At 45.1% G+C, this 25,665-nt stretch overlaps 1 long non-coding RNA gene across 3 annotated transcripts in view; it reads right to left on the bottom strand.

Moving 5' to 3' along the window:
- Positions 1-366: 366 nt before the first annotated feature.
- Positions 367-25,665, bottom strand: part of LOC110137876 (uncharacterized) — a 32,747-nt gene continuing 7,448 nt past the window's right edge. The window contains exons 2-4 of one of the 3 annotated variants that reach the window (XR_011490695.1): positions 23,599-23,798; positions 4,080-4,185; positions 367-2,580 (exon numbers count right to left, since the gene is read on the bottom strand). This is a non-coding gene — a long non-coding RNA (uncharacterized lncRNA). Of the gene's footprint in view, positions 2,581-4,079; positions 4,186-9,521; positions 9,956-23,598; positions 23,799-25,665 lie in introns of those variants that run through there. The other 2 variants (XR_011490696.1, XR_011490697.1) reach the window with 2 other exon arrangements.

Here is a 25,665-nt window from a genome sequence, read left to right on the forward strand (position 1 = left end):
AAGAGTCAGACATGACTGAGCAACTTTCACTTCTGGTTCCTCAGGCCCCAAGCTTTGGTGTCATCTCTGATTTTCCTCTCTCTCTTACACTTTGCAGCCAACTTCTCAGAGGTCCTATTGTCTGTACCATAAAATATATCTAGAATCTCCCACTTCCCTAGTGTCATGTTCCCACTCTGGATGACTTTAGAAATCTGAGTTTGATAAACTATAGCCTCTGGGTCAAAGCTAGCTTGATGCCTTTTTTTTTTTTTTTTTTTTTGACTCTATGAACTAAGGTTGGTTTTTACCTTTTGCAGTGGTTGTGGGAGAAAGCTAAAGAAAGCATATTTCATAACATGTAATGATTGTAGGAGACTCAGAATCTAGTGTCCAGAAAGTTTTATTGGAGCACAGCCAGGCCCATTTGTTTCGGCATGGCTGATTTTGTGCTGTAGTCACAAAGGTAGGTAGATACAACAGAGACCATGGGGCCCACAGAGCCTAGGGGTAGACTCTTCATGGGCCTCCTTGCATCCATGTTTTCCTGTCTACTGTCTAGTCCCAATACAGCTTTCTGAGTGACTCTCTTAATGCATTCCCGCCTCTGCTCACAGCCCTTCACTGTGGCTCCCTGAGTCACGTTCTTCAGTGCCACTCCCTGAGCAAAAGTCATGGTCTCCATAATGGCCAAGAAGACCCTACCTGATTCACCCAGCACCTCTCCATCCCACTTAGTTCTTGGGCCTCCATCTCCTCCTCTCCCTCTTTGCTTCACTCTACCACTCTAACCTCCACCTCTGTTTGAACAGGTTGGATACACCTCTGCCACAGGGCCTTTGCACTGGCTGTTTCCTCACCTAGAAGCCTCACTTCCTCACCTCCCTCAGCTCTTTGCCTGAATCTCACCATCCCAAGACCTCTTCCAGTGTCCATCTAATCCTCTTGACCCTTCTCAATCCTCTTACCATCCTCTATTTTTTTTTCTTTTTGTTATTACACTTGTTCTCCTCTTATGAACTAGCCAATTTGCTAATCCATTTTGTTTACCATTTATCATCTGTCTTTCTCCATCCCATCACTTTATGGCAAATATAAGGGAAAAAATTGGAAACAGTGACGGATTTTATATTCCTGGGCTCCAAAATCACTGCAGATGGTGACTATAGCCACGAGATTAAAGGGTGCTTGCTCCTTGGAAGGAAAGCAGTGACAAACCTAGACAGCGTGTTGTTGTGGTTGACCAGTTGCTCAGTTGTGTCTGACTCTTTGCAACCCCATGGACTGTAGCACATCAGGTTTCCCTGCCTTCACTGTCTCCCAGAGTTTACTCAAACTCATGTCCATTGAGTTGGTGATGCCATCCGACCATCCCATCCTCTGTCATCCTCTTCTCCTGGCTTCAATCTTTCCTAGCATCAAAGTCTTTTCTAATGAGTCCGCTCTTTGCATTAGGTGGCCAAAGTATTGGAACTTCAACTTCAGCATCAGTCCTTCCGAAGAATATTCAGGGTTGATTTCCTTTAGGATTGACTGCTTTGATCTCCTTGCTGTCCAAAGGCCCCTCAAGAGTCTTCTCTAGCACCACAGTTCTAAGGCATCAGTTCTTCGGTGCTCAGCATATTAAAGAGCAGAGACATCACTTTGTCGACAAAGATGTATATAGTCAAAGCTATGGTTTTTCCAGTAGTCATGTATGAATGTGAGAGCTGGACCATAAAGAAGGCTGAGTGCCTAAGAATGGATGCTTTGAATTGTGGTGCTGGAGAAGACTCTTGAGAGGCCCTTGGACTGCCAGGAGATCCAACCAGTCAATCCTAAAGGAAACCAACTCTGAATATTCATTGCAAGGACTGATGCTGAAGCTGAAGCTCCAATACTTTGTCCACCTGATGCTAAGAGCCGACTCATTGGAAAAGACCCTGATGCTGGGAAAGATTGAAGACAAAAGGAGAAGAGGGCAACAGCGGATGAGATGGTTGGATGCCATCACCGACTAGATGGATATGAGTTTGAGCAAACTCTGAGAGATAGTGAAGGACAGGGAAGCCTGGCGTGCCGCAGTTCATGGGGTCGCAAAGAGTTGGACACGACTTAGTGACTGAACAACAACAACTCTCTCCATCAAACTGTGAGGTCCCCTGAAGGCAGGCATGTTTGTTCAGATGTGTTCACGACCATATCCCCAAACCCCATAACCGTGCTATTGGGCTGGGCTCAGAAGGGCTGAGAAGGGGTTCCTGCTCAGAAGGATCCCGCAGTTGGTTTAATGCTCTGTGCCACCATTGTGAAGCTCCTAACAGCTTTTGGACAATGAATCTCCTATGGTCACTTGCATTGATCAAGGCCTGTTTTCTAGCTGGTGCTGGCTGTAGAAGCCTGCCAGGCGCACAGTGGGCCCTGGGAGAGCATTTGTGGAGTGAATGAATGAATGAATGAATGATCCTTATTATGATTTAGCTCCATGCCCGACCTGCTTCTCTGGCCATTGCAGCCTCCACCCTGTGCCTCCCTTCCTCCTGCCTTTTGAAGGCATGTGTATTGATGGAAGTGGACAGGAAGAGGAGTCAGTCCTGGATCGGGGAGCCAGGAGAAGATCACCTACAGAGCAGAGAAGACACAATTACTCCAGCAACTGTCCATCCTACCGACCGCAGCTCGGAGCCTCCACTTAATGTAATTGAGTGTGAAGGCCGGCTGGAGACACAGGCGCCCCTGCCGCTCCCTCTCCATAATATAGACACTGTTGGTTGCTAATTGGCGCCAGTGGGCTGGTGCTAATTGTCCTAATGCACTCGGCTTGATGGAGGCCGAGGCCGCCCAGGGTGGGGGGTGGGGGGGCTCCTTGGGAAATGGTGGGGGGCAGTGGGCGCCCAGCGGCAGCAGACACTGCTACACTGCTCATAAAAGTTGGAACGGGCTTTAATTTTGCATCAAATATTTAAGCGGGTTTGGGGAGGGGGTGGATTGAGGGGGAGGTGGATCATTGAGCTTAGCTTGCGGTAACCCGCAAGGGGTCCCAGGTGGGAATAGGCCCCCCCTGCCATCTTTATCAATGGATTAGAGATGACTGTGTCCCCAGCATTGTCTAATTAATTGTGTGAATTTCTAATGACCCTTTTACCGTCCCCCCCTCCCAGTCCCCTCCCTTCTGCCCTCATTCGGGCTGCTCCCTCTTATTCTGGTTGTTTCTGAGATGTGTGTTTTAGTGACATGACTTGTCATCTGCACAGGGAGGCAGCGTTGAACAGAAAGCAGTGCAGGGGGCTGGGAACCAGGGGTAGGGTGGGGGAGAAGCTGCAGTTGGCCTTGAACTCACTGTAGTCTCAGCAAACTCACTCACCTCCTCCAGGCCTCAGGGTCCCTAATGAATGACTGTTGGGTGGGGCTAGTGAGTGTCAAACCACAGCACTTCCTTGCTGACAGACAGCAAGACCTTTGCGAGAATATGGAAATATATGTATTTTAATTTTGCAGCTGATTTGTTTTAGGGAGCATTAGGGGAAACAAAGGGGCTTCCTGGGTGGTGCTAGTGGTAAAGGACTTGCCTACCAAGGCAGGAGACATAGAGATGAGGGTTCAGTCCCTAGGTTGGGAAGAAGGGCATGGCAACCCACTCTAGTATTCTTGCCTGGAGAATCCATGGACAGAGGAGCCTGGCGGGCTACAGTCCATAGGGGTGCACAGGGTCAGACACGACTGAAGCAACATGCATGCAGGGGAAATATATTTATGTTACATATTATACTAGACATATTATATGGATTTAATAATGACACAAAGATGCAGTGTGCTGGTGAATATTTAGCCATCAGCCCTGCAGGGGAAGAAAGCCCTGATCTGGAACATTTTCCAGTTTCCATGTGCTTCCCTGGTGGCTCAGTGGTAAAGAATCCATCTGCTGATGCGGGAAACGCAGATTCAATCCCTGGGTTGGGAAGATCCCTTGGAGATGGAAATGGCACCCCACACCAGTGTTCTTGACCGGGAAATCCCATGGACAGAGGAGCCTGGTGGGCTACAGTCTATGAGGTCCCAAAAGAGTCAGACATGACTTAGCGACTAAACAACAGCAACAGAAATGGTGTCAATACACTTACCATCAAGCTGCTGTTGTGTCACTGAACACAGCGTTGGGAAAAGATGCACAGGATTAGATAATGAATACAGAATTCTCATCCTCCAGAAGCAATAGGTGAAAGTAACCTGAAGGACAGAGGTCATAGGAAAATATAGTAAAATAACTAGGAAGGCATGAGTTCTGTGTACTTGTTCCCCTTATCTTTCAAAAAATGTAATTGCAAGCTTATATAATTTAATTTTTCACAATGGCCGTGTTTCACGGCAGGCTTGCAAAACCCTCGACAAGTGAACACTGCACGTGTGTGTGTAGCATATCACCTGTGCTTCTCATGATTTCTCAGAGGGAATTTCATAGGATAAAGCTGAGTTTGTTTTTTTTTTTAAGATTCTTTATAAATCAACTTAGAATAAAATGTTAAATGATTAATGGCCCAGGTGATTTGCACAGATAGTAAAGGTCACGAAGTTGGTACCCATGTGATTGTAATTCAGAGAGAGGGGTGGTTTCCTTCTAGCTGTCCATGGGGCAATTTGCTATCGATTTCTTGAGCAGTTTGGGCAGCCAGGGTTTGCTTCCCTCTATCTTGTTTGCTAGGAGGCATGAAATGGCCATGTCATGCTCTTTCCTTTTACCACCAACTTCCCAAACCCAAGGCACCCACTCCGATGCTGGTCTTTATACTGCTCTTCCTTTTGTTTTAATTGGAGCGTAATTTATTTGCAATGTTGTGTTAGTTTCTGCTGTAAGCAGCATGAATCAGTCATGTGTATAGATACAGCCCCCCCCTCTTGAACCTCCCTCCCACCCCCCTAAATCATCACAGAGCACTGAGCTGAGTTCCCTCTGTCATACAGCAGCTTCCCACTAGCTATCTATTTAATACATGGTCAATATATATGTGTAAATATGTTTACACGTATATATACAACACAATGGTGTATATACATCAATGCTGCTCTCTTAATTTGTCTCCCCCTTTTCTTCCCTCTGTGGGTCCACATGTCTGTTCTCTGCCACAGAGTCTCTATTCCTGCCCTGCAAATAGGTCCATCAGTCCCATTCTTCTAGATTTCATAGAACTACCATGAAAGTGAAAGTGTTAGTCGCTCAGTCCATGGGCTAACCCCATGGACTGTAGCCTGCCAGGCTCCTCTGTCCATGGAATTCTCTAGGTAAGAATACTGGAGTGGGTTGCCATTCTCTTCTCCAGAGTATCTTCCCAACCCAGGGATCGAACCCAGGTCTCCTGCATTGCAGGCAGATTCTTTACTGCCTGAGCCACCAGGGGAGCCCAGAACTACCATATGACCCAGCACGTCAACCACAGATAATGTGCCCTGAGAAAACCACGACTCAAAAAGACAACATGTATCATAATGTTCATTGCAGCATTATTTACAATAGCCAGGACCTGGAAGCAACCTAGACGTCCATTGACAGATGAATGGATAAAGAAGATGTGGTACATATATACAATGGCATATTACCCAGCCATAAAAAAGAATGAAACTGAGTCATTTGTGGTGATGTGGATGAACCTAGAGTCTGTCATACAGAGTGAAGTAAGTCAGAAAAAAGAGAAACAAACATTGTCTATATTGCTCTTGAACTCCTGTTTCTAGCCCTTTCCTCACTTTCCAGCCTCTCCCACCCACTCCTTTTCAGAGATTTGACTGCATTACTGACGGCTTCCCTGATAGCTCAGTTGGTAAAGAATCCACCTGCAGTGCAGGAGACCCTGGTTTGATTCCTGGGTTGGGAAGATCCCCTGGAGAAGGGATAGGCTACCCACTCCAGTATTCTTGGGCGTCCCTTGTGGCTCAGCTGGTAAAGAATCCACCTGCAATGTGGGAGACCTGAGTTTGATCCCTGGATTGGGAGGATCCCCTGGAGAAGGGAAAGGCTACCCATTCCAGTACTGAGGCCTGGAGAATTCCATGGACTGTATAGCCCATGGGGTCGCAAAGAATCGAATACGACTGGGTGACTTTCACTTTCACTGAGGGCATCAGTGGCTGGAGGGTCACCACACCTTCCTGACACCATTCCCTGGGGAGGAAGCATGAGATGGAAGTCGAGAGGGTGGCTCCCATCCAAGAGGACTGGAATAATGACCAGTTTGTACAAGGTATAGGGAAATCACGAGTGCTTTGCATCTCAGGCACCATTCTCCTCTCTCCAGACAAATCATCTCAACGTGCTTTGCCTTAGATTTGCTTTATGAATCTGTTGTTGTTGATTTTCAGTTATAAATATGGTTCATGAGATTGCAAACACACACGCCCAGGGGGGCCGACAGGAATCATTAACGCAGAAAGCAGGCCAGTGAGGAGCCATGGCAAACCAGGGAATCTAACATCCGGCCTGAGGGTACATCAGGAACCCACCAGCCAGCTGGGGCTGCACAGAGCCAGAATTCCTCATTGGAGCTGAAAAATGCTGATTTGAACACAAATTTCCTTTTTAAAAATTTTTATATTTTTAATTGGAGGATAATTGCTTTACAACGTTGGGTTGGTTTCTGCCAAACATCAAGATGAATCAGCCATGAGCATACATGTGTCCTCTCCTCTTGAGCTTCCCTCCCACCCCCACCCCGACCCCTTCCGATTCCTCTAGGTTGTCAGAGAGCACGGAGTTGAGCTCCCTGAGTCCTACAATGAGTTCTTACTGGCGATCTATTTTACATGTGGCAGTGTGTATGTTTCAGCGCTACTTTCTCAATTTGTCTCACCCCCTCCTTCCCCCAACTGTGTCCACAAGTCTGTTTTCTACCTCTGTATCTCCATGTCTGCAAATTCTTAGATGCATCCCCCATGAAAGAGGTGGGTCTGTGGCCCCTGCCCTGTATAGACACCATGGTGCTCTGTGACTTCCACCAGTAGAAAAAAGCAGAAGTGGTGCTGTGCTGGCCCACACTTTAAGAAGCTTGCAGGTTCTATTTTCTGTCCTGTGGAGTCCTGAGCCATCATTTAAGACATCCTGAGGCTACCATATTGGAAATACTGTGTCGAGAGACACTGTCCAGCCCTTCACTTTTTGAGTCAACCGCACTTAGACAAATAGAACAGAAAAGGTGCATCTCCAGTCAGCCTTGCCTATGTGGCAGATTTGTCAACTAAATAAAGAACTGTGGTTGTCACTTAGCTTTGGGATTTTTTTTTATGTCAAAAGAGATAATCAGAACATTGACTTAGCAAGACCGTGTTGGTTGTGATCCAATTGTTTCCTGTTTTTAAATTTTAGACTGAAAACTACAACAAATGTGGTTGTGAAATTGGTCACTTTTGCCCCTGTTTTAGATAATTTGCTTGGGTGAGGTCTCTATAAGCAGATTTATTGGATCGAGATGTTTAGACATTGTTGGTGCTCATGAGAATGACTCTGCCAAATTCCTCTCTCCAAAAGTTGAACCAATTTACATTCCAGTGAGAAGTGATTTTTTTTTTTAATTAATTATGTGAGTGTAGTTCATTCTGGGTTTCCCTGGTAGCTCAGCTAGTAGATAATCCACCTGCAGTGCAGGAGATCCCAATTAGATTCCTGGATTGAGAAGATCCCCTGGAGAAGGGATAGGCTACCCACTCCAGTATTCCTGGGCTTCCCTGGTGGCTCAGATGGTAAAGAATCTGTCTGCAATGTGGGAGACCTGGGTTCAATCCCTGGGTCAGGAAGATCCCCTGGAGAAGGAAATGGCAACCCACTCCAGTATTCTTGCCTGGAGAATCCCCATGGACAGAGGAGCCTGGTGGGCTGCAGTCCATGGGGTTGCAAAGAGTTGGCCATGACAGAGACTCAGCACAGCACAGCACAGCTCATTCTGAGTCGTGGAGGGAAGAAGAAGAATCAGAGGTGTAGAAAGGTCTTTGGTCCTTAGACCAGACAAGTGTCAGCTGACCAGAAGAATTTATTCCCCGTTGAGAATTTACTGTCGCTGAAGCTGATGCAGAGCCTCCCTTTTCACTACAACCATAAAAAGGATTTGCTGAGTCAATCTCTTACACAAACAAAAGATCAATGCCTGACCCGGGTGCCTCTCTCCTGCCTTAATTTGTATGTTCAGGTATATTTTCATTATATCTTTTTTTGCATGTAGCAGTAATAAAAACTGATGTAAAACACAGCCACCAGCCAGTCTGGGCATTTGATGCAAATGTAGGTTGGTGAATGTCTGTGTTGTAATGTGTACTCATCGCTCGGTCGTGTTAGACTCTTAGGCAACCTAATGGACTGTAGCCCACCTGCCAGGCTCCTCTGTCCGTGGGACTTCCCAGGCGAGAGTACTGGAGTGGGTTGCGGTTCCCTTCTCCAGAGAGTCTTCCCGACCCAGGGATTGAACCTGCATCTCTTAGGTCCATTGCACTGGCCGGTGGCTTCCTTACTACTAGCGCCACCAGTGTGGGGTAGCTTGGGATGGAAGTGCCTAGACTGACCAGGGCAGGAAGCTCTGGGTCAGGACCCACTGCCCAGGAGAGGAAGTGACACAGAATAACAACAAAACAGGTATGAGAGAAAGATAAGGAAGAGTCTGAATCCCCAGTGAGCAGAAGAACCAGCTTACAAGTGGGCCAGGGGTTTGGTGTCCCTAACCCCTCCGCTGTTTTAAGGGTCAACTGTGCTTTCAAAGTGGCCCAGAAATAAGGATATAATGAAAGTGCAAGACATATTAATGTTAACATTAATAATACTGCGATTAATGATAAGTAACATTTATTGACCACCTATTATTTTCCAGACATCCTTCTAAGGGTTTTACACAACACTGTGTCGTAAGGATTGTTTTTAATTGATCTGTGGACACAGGGCTACAGAGAGGTTAATCAACTTGTTACTCAGGTTGATGTGGGGGTGCTGGTTAGCAGTGAGCTGTGATTGAACCTGGAGCCATCTGAGTCCAGAGCACAGGCTCACCGGGATTCTGGGCCTCCCCTGGTGTTTGTTGAGTGACTGAATGATGACACTCATCAGGGCTGGAATCCGAATTAGCATAAGCGGCGGGGACCACCTCCTACACCATCAGCCCTGGCCTAGGTATTCATGGGGTGCCCGAGGCCAGGCGGGGCTGTGGGTCTGGGATTCGAAGAGGATGGTGAGACAGTTAGGGGGCTTGATGGATGGAACATCCTGGTTCCCATTGTTTGAAAGAGAACATGGGACGGAAGGGGCCGACACCTCCCTGGCCCCTGGCCCTATAAGGAGGGCCACAAATAGCCGAGGAGCGGAGAGGAAGCAGCGTAGCTTGCCTGGGCTCTGGAGCCAAGACAGGATTGAGTGGGCAGCCCAGACGCCTCCTCATCCCGCCAGGATATCTGGATGCCTGGGACAGGAGCTGACAGCAGCTGGTGTGACCTGAGGGTGACGCGGGCTCCCCTCCCCCCGCCCTCCGCCCTCTGCCCTCAGCAGATGGCTGTTTTAATCCTTTTTTTTTTTTAACATTCACATTTATTTTTATACTTACTATCTTCTTAGAAGTGTGTCATGAATTCGGATATACTTTTCAGGGCTTTATATTGAATTTGTCATTAGATGAATGCAACTCAGAGTTCTTTTGATTTCCTTGTTAACCTGAGAATCAGTAACAGTAACATTGTTTTAAAATTTTTTTAAATGGTTTTTTAAAGTTAATTTTCATTGGCGTGTAGTTGCTTTACAACGTTGTGTTAGATTCTGCTGTACGGCAGAGTGATCAGCCATACATATGCGTAGGTCTCCTCCCTATTGGACTTCCCATTGAGGTCACCACAGAGCAGTGAGCAGAGTTCCTGGCCTTAACACACCTTCCTGCCTGAGCAGTTCCCACCTCATTCCCTCCAGATTAATGTATTATTATCTCACTTACAATGATGGGGTTGACCATACAGTCTAACCAAAGTTAGGCATTCATCCTGTGTCCAGCCCCAGGTTTTGAAACCAGAAAATGAAGTAGATTCTATGATTCCCATTTTACAGAGAAGGAAAACTGAGCCGTATAGACCCGGTGGTTAATACTAAGCAAAGCCTGGACTTGAACCTGGATCTTAATCCTGGCTTCAAAGCTCATGTTCTCAACAGTTACACCATGCTTCTCCCCAGAGCAGGGTCAGGAAGTGGTTAAAAACATGTCCTTTGCTGCCTGCCCTTGGTTAGGGTGACCCAGCTGACCTGATTTGACCTGGTCTGAAGGATTTGCTAGGGCACACAGCTTTCAGCACTAAAATGGGGACAGTCCTGAGCAAACCAGGACTGCTGGTCACCCAGGCCTTGGCTCTGCCACTCCCACACTAACTTGGGCAAGCTACTTAACCTCTCTATGCCTCAGTTTCCTTGCCTATAAAATGGGGTTAATGATGGTGGCTTGAGTGTGTATAAAGCTTGGCTTATAGGAAGTCTAAGCATTACTTTTAAAAAAAATGTTTTATTGAGTTATAATTTACATACCATATAATTCACTTGCTTTACTTGCACAATTCAGTGATTTTTGCTATGTTTACAGAGCTGTGTAACTGTCACCATAGGCACAGAGATCTTTTTTAGCCACACGACATGTAGGATTTTAGTTCTCTGACAAGGGATCGAACCCTCATCCCCTACATTGGAAGCATGGAGTCTTAACTTCTGGACCACCAGGGAAGTCCCTGTGTTAGCTGTTCTTATTGGTTTTGCTACTGCTATCGTGGTTACCAGTTCAAGAATGTAGGGGAAGCTTGAACTTGGTGCTTAGAAGCTCAGTCTTTGCAGACAGACTGCGAAGGCACATGTCGGCTCCTCCCTTGGCTGCTGGCCCTGTGGTCTGAGCAGTGCTGCCCCTAGCTTGGCTCTGCCTTCGGTCAATAGTGGCAGCCTTGACTGGGGCCAGCTGCCTTCCTGTGAAAGGCTGCCCTTTTCTCCCATCCATCTCTCTCTTTGCCCCATCATCTCTTCTCAACAAGACTCTCAGGCCCCCATGCTGAGTCACCGTGGGCAGCCGAAAGGACAGTCCAAGGCCTGAGTTGTGTTGATTTCTTTCTCCCAGGGAGAAAGGGTTTCCAGAATCCCATCCTTTACCTTTTCTCCTCTTGCCCAGTCCATGCCCCACCGCTCCCTACCCTTTCTCTTTTGGGGCAGGATTGCTTCTGGCTTGGTTTGTGCTGCTTAGTAGGAGTTAAGGTCCAGGAGCTCAGAGGCTGAGGGAACGCTCTGGCTTTCTCTGACCTTTCCTGTTTGAGAAAGACATGAAGATGCTAAATTCTGGGAGAGGCAACACTTGTAGGTGAAGTTTAAGTGAATTTCTATAGCTGGCCAAACAGCTGTGGATCTCCTTCATGGCTAGAATTTGAGTTTTGAGGTGGTGAGCATTACAGCAAGTGCTCAAATGATTTGTTCATTCATTCATTCACTCACTCTTTCACTCATTTATTTTATTCATCACTACTATTTGTTCATTCATTCATTCACCCATCTCTCATTCATTCATTTCATTCATTACTATTTGTTCATTCATTCATTCACTCACTATATCATTCATTCATTTTTATTCATTACTACCTACTGTGTGCCAAGACCTGCAGAGGCTCTGGGAACAAAGCAGATGATACCAGCCCTGCCTTTCCATCATGTACCCTCCTATTTTCCCAAGGAGAAATTGCCATTTTTTAAACAGCTCAAATGTACCAGCTTTTAAGGACATGGAGATGAAATAATCAGATGTCTCCCACCACTTGAGGTATTAATTTCGTTATAGAAACAGCATTTTAAATCACTTCCTATGTTAAAATAGTACATTAATTTAGAAATCGATGCTTTCTCTCCCTAACCTTCCCATTAAAAAAACTGTTTTCTTCAAACCTTCCTAAGCTTCCCACCTATGTCTTTCTCATCACTTGAGATACTTTTTCAGGCATCACGTGGAAGGCTCAGAGCAAATCACTTTCATTTTCACCTGTGTTGTTCAAAACATAGCCCTTTTCCAAATGTCAACATTATGTCTTCACTGAAAATTTTATTCTAAGCAATACATGCCCACTCATTTATTCACTTCTCATTACAGTCCATTTTCATTTATCCTATAGGTTAGCTTTACTAGGTCTGATCTACAAAGGTTCATTTCAAATTTCTAACACTTGTAATTGAGAGATCACATTCTTATGAATATCTACTAAATCTCTGTAGATTTAGTAAATATCCATTTTCATTATAGGTTGCACCATAGTCCCTTGTAGGGTTTGTTACTGTCTTCCAACCAGTCTTTCACCAAGACAGACAAATCTTTAGTTAAGTAGTTAAATGTATAAACATCTCAGGATCACTTGGAAAAATGTAGTAAAAAAAGAATTAAGCCCACCAACTACAAAGATTGTTAAATGATTCCATCAAGTGATATATAAATTTCCACAACAATACTCTCATATGTTGTTCAAAATAAGGTAACTGTGAGCACATCACCCTGTATACATACTCCATGTCATGTGAGAAGCCGTTTAAAGCCTAGAGGATGTAAACTATGGCCTGCACATCAACTCACTCCAGCCCCATTGACTGTCTTTATAAATAAAGTTTTATTGGGACATGGCCCTATCCATTTGTTTTCATCTTTTCTGATAACTGCTTTCACACAGTCACTACAGAGACCCACAAACCCTCAAATGTTTATGCTGTGGCCCTTTCTATAAGGTGCTTGCTGAGTCTTGTGTTAGACTATTAGACAGCCCCTTTGTTTCTGAGAGATAATTGGGTGGATTTTGGGCGTGTAGAGAAAATCATGGAAGCCCTTAAAAGACTGAGTAGGCAAACAGGCAATAAAAACACTGCCATCACTATTATCATTACTAGTAGTAATAGCAACAGTAAACTTGACAATGACAATACAGTAATGAAGACAGGACTGTTTTGTTCATGTCACTAGGGTGTAATGTTTTAGGAAGAGGAGGCAGGTAGGATCTCTTCTCAAAACCAGGGTGTGCCCTGGACAGGCTCCTTGGAAAGTTCCTAAATTCCCAAGGCCTCTGCCTGAGCTTGCAGGCAACTGGGGCTCTTTTTGGTCTCCTCAGGTATTTAGCATGAATTGGAATGTTCCAAAGGCTAAATGGTTTGGAGGCTTAGCCCTAGGTTCAATCAATGCAGAGGAACTAACCCCACTTAGAGGCTACTGCGGGGCAGGACTTGTGCTGGGTACCTTCCGTGGGAGGTCATATTTTGTGCCTCAGCAACTCAGGAATAGGTAATGTAACCCCTTGTTTGATTTGCAGGGAACAGGTTCTGACAGGTGAGGGCTTAGCCCAGTGCCACACAGCTTTCTAAGACCTCCGTCAATCCCTTAATGTTAGTCGCTCAGTCGTGTCCGACTCTTTGGGACTCCTTGGACTGTAGCCTGCCAGGCTCCTCTGTCCATGGGATTTCCCAGGCAAGAATACTAGAGTAGGTTGCCACTCCCTTCTACAGGGAATCTTCCCAACTCTGGGTCTCCTGCATTGCAGGCAGATTCTTTACTCTGAGCCATCAGGAAAGTCCAATCCCTTGGGCATCCCCAAATCTTTCTATTTCCCTCCCTTGTTGGCCTCAGATGTTACACTCTGTTCTCTTTATAGTGGGAATCACAGTTTGCCATTATGTGCTTAAAACCAAAACCAGACTCCACCCCTGTTGTAGTGTCTGTCTCCCCGACCAGACTCTAAGTGCCACCTTAGGGAAGCATCTTGCTGTGTGGCTCACCGCAGGCCTAGAACCTTGTACAAGTCCTGGCACATAGTAGGTGCTCACTAAATAGCCACTGATTTTGTGGAGGAACTTATATGTGCAGACTTCTGCAGCGGGTTCCAATCAGATGGTTGTGTCTCAGAGGGGCCAGTGGCCTTCTCAGTTGAGCCTGGGTCCCCTGTGCCCTTATCTGCGTGAGTGAGAATGGTTGCCTCCGTGCCCAACTGTCAAAACAATGACGATGACAGCACAGTGATAACAATAACAGTAACAGGCTTGCTGTTAGAAAAAGAGTCCTGACAACCGTGCTGAGGCCAAACCAGACAAATGTCCCCTTTGTCTCTGACTCTCCATGAGTTGACCTTCTCAGCTATTGAATCTCAAGTGGAAGGTCTTATTTGAAAGGGTTTTGAATGGACCCCTGAGGCTTGCCCTTGGAAGGCAGGACCAGGCCTTCCACAACACGTTGCTCTGTTCCAGCATTCTTGGTCAAATGTCAAAGAAAGAAGCAGAAAAGCCTGCAGGGGAAATTGTAGCATTCTTAAGTAAGTACTGGGCACCAGGAATAAAATGATAGTCGCCTGGGAATCGGGCACTGCATTCAGGGCTTTATATTCATTGTTTCTAAGCCTTTCAACAGGTTCACATGTATACATTTTGGTGCTCTTTTTACCTACAGGGGAAAACAAAAGCTCAGAGATGTTGAGCAACTCACACAGGGTAACACAGCCAACAGGAAGCATGGCAAGGATGTGAACTGAGGTTGTCCTGCTTTATATCTGGTTCTCTTTTGGAAATAGGAACTCTATTTGAGCCCAGTCTCTGGTGGAAGCATTTAGTGCCTTCTGCCAGCTGTAGAAAGACAGGAAGTGTTAAAGCTGCTTGAGGCCAGCCAGGACTTCCCTCTGCCTCCTCTAAGGCTGAGGAGGCTGAGGATGGGGTGATTGGTGGAACCAAGACTAGGCCTCCTCCTGTCAAAAGGGTTAAGATAAGCCTGGTGACACCTGGCAGGCAGGAGTGAAAATCCTGTGGCCCAGCGGTGGCACTACTAGAAATTTATCCAATGAAAACACCCATGGAGGTAAAGTTATATATACGAGATGTGCTTGAAGCATCATGTGTTACAGTGGAGACTGGACACAACCTAATGGGCCAGCAAGAGGGGAAGGATTCAACTCTCAGCACACCTTTGCAGGAGAATACACCTGAGTGTGAGTTCAAATCCTGACAGCGACTTTCAAATATTTAGAGAGAGAGGATTTGAGAGGAGAGAAAGGGAAACGCTATTTGTTGTTTATTGGCCCAAGCCCCGGGGGTTGCTTTCATTTATCACTTTGTCTTCTCCACAAACCAGGGAGGTGTGACTATCCGCATTTAACGAATGGAGAACACGAGGTTCAGAGAGGTGAAGCAACTTGCGGGAAATCACACAGCACTTTCCTGGCAGAGCTGGGATGAGAGCCAGGTCCTGTGTACTTAACCACCCTGCCCTTGTGCCTCTCGGGCTGCTAAGATTTCCTTGTTTCTGCAGGGTGAACTGAAGCCTGAGAATCATACTCTGTTCTTGGCTATCTCAGGGCTGGGAGGAGCCAGAGAGAATAGAGACTCTCTTTGTTCTATCTCAAAGGCAAGTAACGTGGAGTTCCCAATTTCGGGCCAATAAAGGCAAATTTGTTATGGCCACTTCAGAGGAGGTGCAGCGGTTTGTCTGGGGTGGGGGACGCAGCGGGCGTGAACCCCCACACTGGCTAGAAGAAGCCCAATTACTGTTCTCCAGTGGATTCACACTGTTTTGAACGGCCAACAGGCGTAGAGAGGAAACAAGCGAAGGAGCATTACAAATTCATTATAGCAACTAACTGCTTCCATTTGTGCCTGTGGCTGAGGGCTCGGTCTCCAAGTGAAGCACATTATCCCTTTGTACAGAGCTCTGCCCTCTGGAAGCCAGGCCCTGGCTGGGCCATAGCTCATGGGAGCACAGAAGCAAATTGCTTTAGACTTAGGGTTGTGTCTGGGGAGGTGGTGGCAGGTCACAGCCTGCCTGCCCTGGAAGGGAGTGTGTCTTGCCTAGACTCTTCCATGCTCTAGGAAGCCATATTTTCTGCTTGTTATCAGGGTATTGTCTCAGACGCTCTGATTCATAGGATGACCGACAACCGTGACCAGTAATTGGTGGGTCTGACTTGAATAGATAACTCCACCAATTTGACTCCTGTTTGGGCAAATTGGATTTGGGGAAATGAGACGCTGGGCCCCGGGAGCTGGGAAAACTGAGTTGAGAGACTAGGAAATGGATGCCAGACCAGGCTGGCTGTTTTATTTTTCTTTATTTTTTCAGTTTGGTATATTAATAATATTTATTGCTTCAAATCCTCAACAGTGCCTAGAAGAGTATTCATTCTGACAGTAATTGCTAACAAAGGATGGATTTTTCAGCTTGTCACCCAACTAAAATTGTTCATTTGTCTATGTACCATTTCAACCAGTTTTACCAAAATAGGAAAAATAAAAGTTCATGGCTTTTTTGGTCTTTTACTCCTAAAGTAAGAATTTCCAAAGAAACTTCTAAAAATGTATCATTAAGTTATTAATAACAGAAATGTAATAAATTATCATGTGACTATAATCATCACTGAAAAAAAGCTCAGTAAGTTTGTCTTCACATTCTGAATAAAACTAGTTTCTTTTTTCATTTTTGAAAACTTTATATTAGAGAATAGGGCTTCTCTGGTGGCTCAGCGGTTAAGAATCCACTTGCTAATGCAGGCGACATGGGTTTGATCCCTGGGTCGGGAGCATCCCCTGGAGAAGGAAATGACAACCTGCTCCAGTACTCTTGCCTGGGAAATCCCATGGACAGAAGAGTCTGGCTGGCTGCAGTCCATGGGGTCACAAAGTGTCAGACACGACTGAGCGACCGATCAACAACAGCAACAAGTAGCCAGTTAACAATGTTGTGCTGGTTTCAGGTGGACGACAAAGGGACTCAGCCTTACACGTACATGTGTCTGTTCTCCTCCAAACTCCCCTCCCATCCAGGCTGTCATACAACAGCCTGGCTATGTTAGATTACTACCAACTGATGTTATGAAGAAATTGGCCTCAGTACGGGAGAAACATGGCAGAGAGACACAGAGAGAAGCAGAGATGCCATGACTGAGGCTAGAAAGAGAGCAAAAGGAGAAAAGTTGCCTGAGGGATTCCTAGTGACACTTCTTTCTTCCCCCCAAATTCCCTTTTCCCAAAGGTCACTTGTGTAAATCTGATTTAACCAATGGAATTTTAAGAGCAGCCATCATTTTTTTTAGCATATGGACCTCAACCCCATGCTTCTAGAGGCCCAGAAAAATTGTAAATGCCAGAACCAGGCTGATAATAGAAGAAATAGGGGGTGATGACTAGAGACACAGAGACCACATGCCCTGGATAAGGGGGAACACTTCCTGAGTTCTGACTCATATTTGTCATTTAATGATGTGAACCCAAATGCTGGAAATCTGGACTTTTTGTCAACCCTCTAATAATTAAAATGGCTCAGTGGGTGAAGAATCCACCTGCAATACAGGAGACACAGGAGATGTAGGTTTGATCCCTGGGCCAGGGAAGATCCCCTGGAGGAGGAAATGGCAACCCATTCCAGTATTCCTGCCTGGAAAATTCCATGGACAGAGAAATCGCGAGGAGTCAGACATAACTGAGCACATGGCATGCAATTAAAATTTGATAACTAATTGAAAGCTACAGTAAAGGCCAACCCAGCACACATGGAGCTCACTGTGCAAACTTTTCTAGAATCTTCTTTACAGTTGAGTAGAGTTCAGCCTATGGTGGGTGTGTCTGTGGGCTACCCATAGGCATTTAATTACCGAAGAAGCAAAAGTCATCAGTTACAAAGCATTTTCCTCACTGTACAGACTGCAACTGGTATTATTGTGATTTTTATTCCACTGTATTGTTTTAAATTCAGAACTTCATAGTTTTAGAAATGTTACTCACACATGGTAAATAAGATCCTTATGGAGTTAGAAAAACAAAACAAAACAAAAAATGAGTGCTTTGTGATTACTTAGAGACATAAAGCCCAGCCTGGAATCTCATATTTGATAGTCTGTAAAGTAGTCTGTTGTGAATGGTTCCTTTCTTCATTAGCCTGTTTTGCTTCTGCCTCCTGTATTTTTTTCTGACAATTTTTAAGCTTACCAATATGTATCTGAAAGCATTGAAACTCATTTCTTTCCATTTTATGCTTCGCTTGTTACTGATTTTTTTTCATAACTTCCTTTTTTTTCCAGATCTGATTTAATTAGATTTTACTTTATTTCCTTGATTCTGCAATCTTTTCCCCTTAGAGACCAAGCATTTCATATTGTCGTTTATTTGCTTACCAAGATGCCTGGGTGATGAAGTGAAAGCATCAGTCATCTATAAAAGGCAATCTGCATTTTTAAAGCAAAATTTTTAGTAATTAGAGTGTTTGTTCATCTGACTTCCTTCTGAGAGCAGTCCTAGGCTGAGAGATTGGAGACTCATTTCGAGACTTGCAGTTTGCACTTGGTTGTCAAAGAAACTTAACTCAGGTCTTCCTGTCTCATTTTTCCTATGTGTAAAATGAGGATAGTGATGTCCCCGATGGTTATTGTGAAAGTGAAAAAAGAACGAATGAGAAAAGGAAATGTTAAAGCTCTGTGGAAATATCAGATTTGAGTTCAATATTATAACCATGTAAATTAAAAGCATGGCTTCTAGAAACTCAGGATGTAGTTAATGTGTATATGATACAGAGTCATGCGCTGGGCATAAGGAGAAGACTCAGATCGGCATGAAGAGGAGAAGCCTTTCTATGCCTTTTATTCTGCAGGAGGTATTTACAACCCATATTCTATTGCCAGTTCTTTTTTTGGATATAGAGGGTCCAAAGTGAATTGTGACAGCCATGGTGCCCGTCCTCATGGAGCTTTCTGTCTGGTATGATCAATGTGATAGTGAAGGAAGTCAGGGAAGGCTTCCTGGAGGAGGTCTTATCTCACCTGAGACTTGAGAACATATTGGAGTTAGGTGAAATGGATCTGCATGAGGAGGAGTAGGAGGAATAACCCAGGAGCTGGGAACAGCATGTGCAGTTTTTCAGAAATAAGAAAGTCTCTAGAGTTTCATTAGTCATCCACTGCTGCATAACAAATTACTTAAAAATATAATGGCTCAAAACAACAAACATTTATTATGTCAGTGTCTCTGGGTTAGGAATCTGGTATGGCTTTGCCTGAGGTTCCCAATGACTATTGGGTGGATATATCTATTTCTTGCCAATTGATGCTCTCCGTAGAGCTACTTGCGACAGCTTGGAGCAGAGCAAGAGTGGGGAGAGGAAGAGAAGAGAGAGAATATAATGAATGTCAGAATATTTTTGTAACCTAATCTTGGAGGGGACATCTTTTCACTTTTATCATATTATTTTCATTAGAAGTGAGTCACTGGGTCCAGGTTATACTCAAGGGAGAGGGATTATACATGTGCTTGAATACTACAGGAGGGGTCATTGAGGTCATTTTAGAGAGACCTCTAAAATATACCAGGGGCATATTTATTCAGTTCTCAGTTTCACAAGAAAGGGTAGTAAATGGAAGGGTAGTGTAAGATAAGTCTGGAAAGGTAGATGGGCACTTTATAGGCTTTATCAGTCATGTTAAGGATTTGAAATTTCTTTTTTTTTTTTCTAAAGGGATTTGAGATTTCTTTTCCAAGAGTAATGGAGAAATTTTGATGAGATTTAAGGAAAGCTGAAATAAGACCAGACTTTTAATTTTAGATGGATGCAACTTGGGAAATAGATTGGAGGGAGGCATTTGTTGTTGCAAGAAGGCCATGTTGGTTATCCAAGCAAGCAAAATGGCAACCTGAAGAGGGGAAGTGGTGGAGAGGATAAAGAAGAGTGGAAGGATTCCAGGGGTATTTAGGAAGCCAGATAAGTAAGACTTGATGAATGGATGTGTGTAGAATAAATGAGGGTGAAGAAAGGGTCAAGGGCTATTTCTAGGATTCTGAAACTTGTGTTGTTGGATACATGGTGATACCACTTCCCATGAAGTCAGGACCAACTGAAAAGGAGTGGATCTGGGCAAGGAAATGTTGGATTTGGTTTTGGGCATGCCATATTTGAAGAACCCATGTCATGGCCAAGTGGAGATGGCCAGTGGGAAGTTGACTCACTGGTCTTCAGGGAAGGAGGGAGATCTAGGATGCTTAGATTGGAGAGTCACCAACATCTGGTAAGTAACTGAACCCATGGGATTGAATGAGGTCTCCCAAGGAGAAGGCTGGTTTGCCTCAAAGGTAACAGGCCTAAGATGCTCTGTGTGTGCTTGGGGCTCTGGAAGAGCAGCAAGTGGGACATAGTGCTGGCAGGCTGTATAGACTGGCTACCATATCACCTGTTAGAAGTCAAGCGTTAAGCTCTATGACTCTTGGGCATTATTTTACCTTTTTAATTTGTTGCAGTGCTTTGTTTTCTGAATGATACCATTACTGATGATTTGCAGATGAAGCCTGAGAATTCTGTCTTTCTTGGTCTCACTTTCATTTTTGTTCTCCAAACCTGTTGCTAGAAGTCAGGAGAATGGGAAGAGATGGGATGGGTTGGGGTGAAGTGGACAGGTTCCTTTGTCATTTGCAGGCTTGTGATTTACTCTGGGCTCACCACACAACTTTTTAAGGCTGTGTGAAGCACTCCTGCACTTTGATCTCTGGAGGCTTTAAGGAGTCAGACGATGGAGACCATGTTTCTTTCTAGTTAAACTTGAGAGATAGTAGAACATAGTGCTTAAAGGCATGTATCCTTGAGTCACACTGTGTGGCTTCAAATCCCAACTGTGCTAATGACCAGGTGTATGACCTTGGACAAATGACTTCGTATTTTTGTCCCCCAGGTTCCTCATCGCTAGAATAGGCTGATAACATAGTCTGTCTCAAAGGGTTGATAGGAATGGAGGGAACACTTGGACCAGTACTTGGCACATAAAAAGTGCTATGGAAGTGTTTTAGAAACAAAAGCAGCCCAAGTACAGTGATGGTTATCTTGTAGAGTGACTGCTCATCCCATCAATCTTTATTTCTGAGAAGGTCCCTCTCATTCACTGGATGATGCTTAGCAGCCATGTTGATATCATGTGACCTTCCCTGGCTGCAGCTGATTGGATCAGACATCAGCTCAAGAAACAAGTTGGGCCAATCAGATTTCTTTTTCAAAGAGACTTTAGCCTGTCTGGAACTAATGGTGTCCCCCTCTGTGGTTTGAAGTTTCTGTAGTGTGTGTGTGTTTCCTATGATCTGTTTCTATACCTAGATCTATCCTTGAAGATGACATCAGTTGAATGATGTATAGAAATTCTCATGCCATCCCTCAGATTCACTTCATAATTGGCCTTGTACTCTGAAAGGTGATCAGGGGTGGCTCAGAAGTTGGGGAATAGAATGAGGAAGTCGTCAGGGATAGAGTGGATATAAGATGGAACTTAGAATGGAAGGTCAGCATTGGCTGATGGATCAAGATTGGGTGAGAGTAATGTATGGGGATTAAGGCCAATTATATGGGTGGCCTTTGCATGTTGATTGTCTGTTGCTTTATCCTGTCCCCAGGAAGGGAACTAGATGCATTTGGGGTAGGGGTGCATAGCTGTCCTGAGACAAGTGGGCCAATATATGTATTGACTTTTCTATGGCCCCTGTGGGGGTCGTATGTGTGCCTGGAACATTCCACATTTTGGTGGCATTTTTTTCTGTGTGTGCGTGTGTGAATTCACATATTTGACCTGTCATTCTTTGATCCTACAACTTAGTTTCGAGCTCTGAAGATAGCAGATTTTTCCATGATAAATTCTTCCCAGACTTTTTCAACATTCCTATTGTCAGATGAACACAGGTTGCCTAAGATGCAGGGCCTTCTCAAAGACATATAGGCAGAAATAAAAAGTCAGTTGGAAAAACACATTCCTGACTAACACCCACTTTGACCACAGCAGTGGCTTTGAAGGTCAAAGGGATTGGAGGGGAAAGATTTCTTCAGAGGAGGTTGGGGCTTTGGATCTGAGGAAGAAGCAGAATTCACTAAGGAAAATGTCGATGGCAAGACCCAGAAAGGGGATGGAAATGAAAACAGCCTGAGAAGTAGACCAGTCACCAGGAGATTGATTCAACACTAGATGAAAATAAAACCACAGTCACAAGAGTCTTTCCCTCCTAGTGATACATCAACCTGCAAAACGTAGATTCTTAGGGTCTGCTCTGGACCTACTGACCACTGTCTTCAGGACCGGACCAGAATCAGAACTTTCACCACCTCCCTTCCCAGTGACTTTGTAAAGCCAGCCTGGAATCATTACCAGAGCAGTCTTTAAGGATCTGCATGCCAGGAGGATTGTCCAGTTAGAGTCTTCTAAGTATTAATAAGGTTCCTTCTGACCTCATTGCTGGTCTAGTCGCTCAGTGGTTTCTGACTCTTGTGACCCCATGGACTGTAGCCTTCCAGGCTCCTCCGTTCATAGGATTTGATGATATTAGGAAATACAGATTAGGTTCCATTTCCTAAGATTGGAGTTTCCAGGGCAGGGCAGTGTAGCTCTATGTCTGTCTGCCTGCCTTTTCCTCTCCTCTCTTTTCTGGTTCTCTGACTGGGTAACACAGAGCTTCAGCCTCTTCTCTTTAAGACTGTTCCCCACCCTTAACTGTCCTGTGTAGTTTGCAGGTGAGGCGATATGGGATGAAGGAGAGCTGGAGTCAAGGTTGTCTCTGGCCACAGGCTATTTAGACTGCACTGGCCTCAGAAGAGAAGCCTTTCATGTGGTATGACACAGCCCGGTGACTCTCTTGCCCTGCCTTGGGACTTGGCATCGAAGCCCCAGTTAATAACACAATACTGTTTTGCCTTCCATTTGTTTGGTATTGTTCTTTGATGATTATCCCTTTAGAAAAGGGTAACTCTCAGGGTTTGATAGTTCTGGTTTCCTGTCCAGAATACTATGCACCCCCCAGCTCTACCCAAGTTTTTAAAGCAAATATCCAGTTGTTGGAGGGAAGAAGGAAGCAGCATTTATCTGAAGTCTTACTGTGTGCCAGATACTTTATAACTATCACTTTCTCTGACTTTCACGATAATCCTAAAAGATTGGTCCCTTTTAATAGAGATGGGAGCTAAAAGATCAGTGACCTTTCTTTTTTGGAGGGTAGGTAGAGGTCTGGGTCTCCTAAAGACATATTCCTTCCTGGATACCATCCATCTTCTGGAAGACAGTTTAGTCCTGGCAGCCCCAAGCTGGCACCCAGCTGAGCATGCAGGAAGATGAGCAAAGGCAGATACACCTGTGCTATCTTAGGTATCTCCACAGCTGTTACAACACCTTTGGAGAAAGAGCTATGCCTCGTCCCCTAATTCATCAGTGTTTCAAAATCAAAGGAAAACCAGGCCACAAACTGACTCATGAGCCATGGCCCTTGAGGAATTTTTGCGAGGGTGGAACAATGTGAGTATTGGGGTTTTCCATCCGGGGCCTTGCCTCACACCGCATGGTCACCCGGCATTGACACAATGATTTCTTGTGGTGAATTGGGAAACACGTTTGCTGTGGATTGGCAGTTTGGGTGAGAGCTGGGATGAACTTGGGAACGTGGAGCTGGCAGGGGTTTTGCTAGATCCGGGTGTGGAGGAACCAGGTAACCACAGTGTAATTCTAAGAGCCTCCAAGTTCAAAGAGTACTACTGAGTTGTTGCTTTGTCTAGTTCTTCCTCCGCTGAAACACTCCCAGGGTATGAGGACTGCCTTTCCGTGTCTCCCTCCCTTCCGCCATTAAGTTGGTGGTTTAGAAGTTTCTCAGAAAACAGTTAAAAATCTTACATGGTGGTAGAGTTTTGTTTTGTTTTTTTTTCCTTGAAGGTGGGTGGTGGTGGGAAGAGATAGGAATCTTCCTGTCTTGAATGTTGTTTCCTGGGAAACCTCCACAGAGACTGTCAGCTGACAGCGTGAGTCTCATGGAACCGTTTTGGTGAAGGGGTTAAGATCTTGGGTTCTGGAACAATGCTGTCCAACAGAAGTTTCTGTAATGAAGAAAAGGTTTTATGGCTACCATATTATGGCAGCCACCAGCCCGCATGTCACTACTGGGTGAGAACTTGGTCTGTGGATAGTGCAACTGAGAGACTGGCTTTTTATTTAAATTAAAAAAAAATATTTATTTATCTGGCTGCACCAGGTCTTTTGGTTTGTTTGTTTTGTAATTTTTGGCTGTGCTGGATCATCATTACTGAGTGGAATGTTCTCTAGTTGTGGTGCGTGGGCTTCTCATTGCAATGTTTTCTCTTGTTGTGGAGCAGGGGCCCTAGGGCACGTGGGCTTCAGTAATTGCAGTTCCCAGGCTCTAGAGCACAGACTCATGAGTTGTGGTGCATGAGCTTAGTTGCTCCATGGCATGTGGGATCTTCCCAAATCAGGGATTGAGCCCGTGTCTCCTGCATTGGCAGACGGATTCCTCACCCCTGAGCCACCAGAGAAGCCCTGCTCTGGGTTTTAGCTTTGATACATGGGATCTTTAGTTGTGGCATGCAATTGTCAGCTGTGACATGTGGGAGCTTGTCCCCTTAACCAGGGATCAAACCCAGGTGCCCTGCATTGGGCACTTGGAGTCTTAGCAACTGGACCACCAGGGAAGTTCCAGGGACTGGATTTTTAATTCAAAGTGCTTCAGAATTAAAAAGTCACGTGTGGCTAGTGGCTGCTGTATTGGGCAGCATTACCATAGCATCTGTCAGTTTTAAGAGCCCTGAGTCTACTACTGTATAACTGTGTGATCTTAGGAAGATTTAGTAAAATTAAGGTTATTACAGGCTTTCCTGGTGGCTCAGATGGTAAAGAATCCACCTGCAATGTGGAAGACCTGGGTTTGATCCCTGGGTTGGGAAGATCCCCTGGAGGAGGGCATGGCAACACACTCCAGTATTCTTGCCTGGAGAATCCCTATGGACAGAGGGGCCTGGCGGGCTATAGCCCATGGGGTCACAAAGAGTCAGACACGACTGAGTGACTAAGCACAACTTAGGAAGATCACTTCACTGTTTTGAGCCACAATTTTCTCATCAGTAAATGAGGATAAAAATGGTACCTACCTTGTAATGCTGATGTGAAGACTAAGCAAGGTGATGTCTTGGAATGCTTAGCTTTGGTGCCTGGAACCCAAGCCTTCATAAATGTTAGAAGACAAAATTCAAGGCGGGAGGCGACCCAGAGGGTGGAGTTATAAGATGCTCTTGGTTGTCTACCCAACAGCCACGTTGTCCATTCTGGCTTAGAAGTAGAGCTTTAATGTTTTTCATGAATCACTTGGTCAGCCATGCACACTGCAAGAAATTATACGGCTCCCCAGCTCCTATCCCAGGAGAAACTGGGTCCTTGAATCATGTCTGGTTTATGTCAGTCATGGTTGCTCCTTCCTGCTTTTCCACTGATAGATTTACATGAGGTCATGTGACATGCTTGTGGCCAATAAAAATTAGAGGAAATCTGCTAAGCAGTTCCTGAAATGTCTTTAATATCACCCTTGCAAAGAGATACAAGAAACAGATGCATGTTTTCTACGTCCGGAAATTATCCTCCGTGATGTCTGGATCTGAGCATCCTTTCTGAGCCATGTTGGGCAGCCTAAGAGGACAAGCCAAGCCTGGGAGAAAGGCAGAGCAGAAAGACAGAAAGAACCTGGGTCCCTGCTTATGTGATCAGCCTGCTCCCCTTCTTCCTCAGTCTCTCTTAACCTCTACTTCCTCTTGGTTTCAATCCCTGAATTTGAACCTGAGTTCCAACCCCAATGGGATCTTCCCTGTTTTGACCTGGATTTTTCTGCACAGTTTTTGCCTTAAGGTCCTCCCTCAGCCTTCTGATTTCCCTGGCCTTGGGTAAGGAAAGCAACTGTGT

The sequence above is a fragment of the Odocoileus virginianus genome, chromosome 12 (genome assembly GCF_023699985.2).
Source record: "Odocoileus virginianus isolate 20LAN1187 ecotype Illinois chromosome 12, Ovbor_1.2, whole genome shotgun sequence".
NCBI classification, from domain to species: domain Eukaryota; kingdom Metazoa; phylum Chordata; class Mammalia; order Artiodactyla; family Cervidae; genus Odocoileus; species Odocoileus virginianus.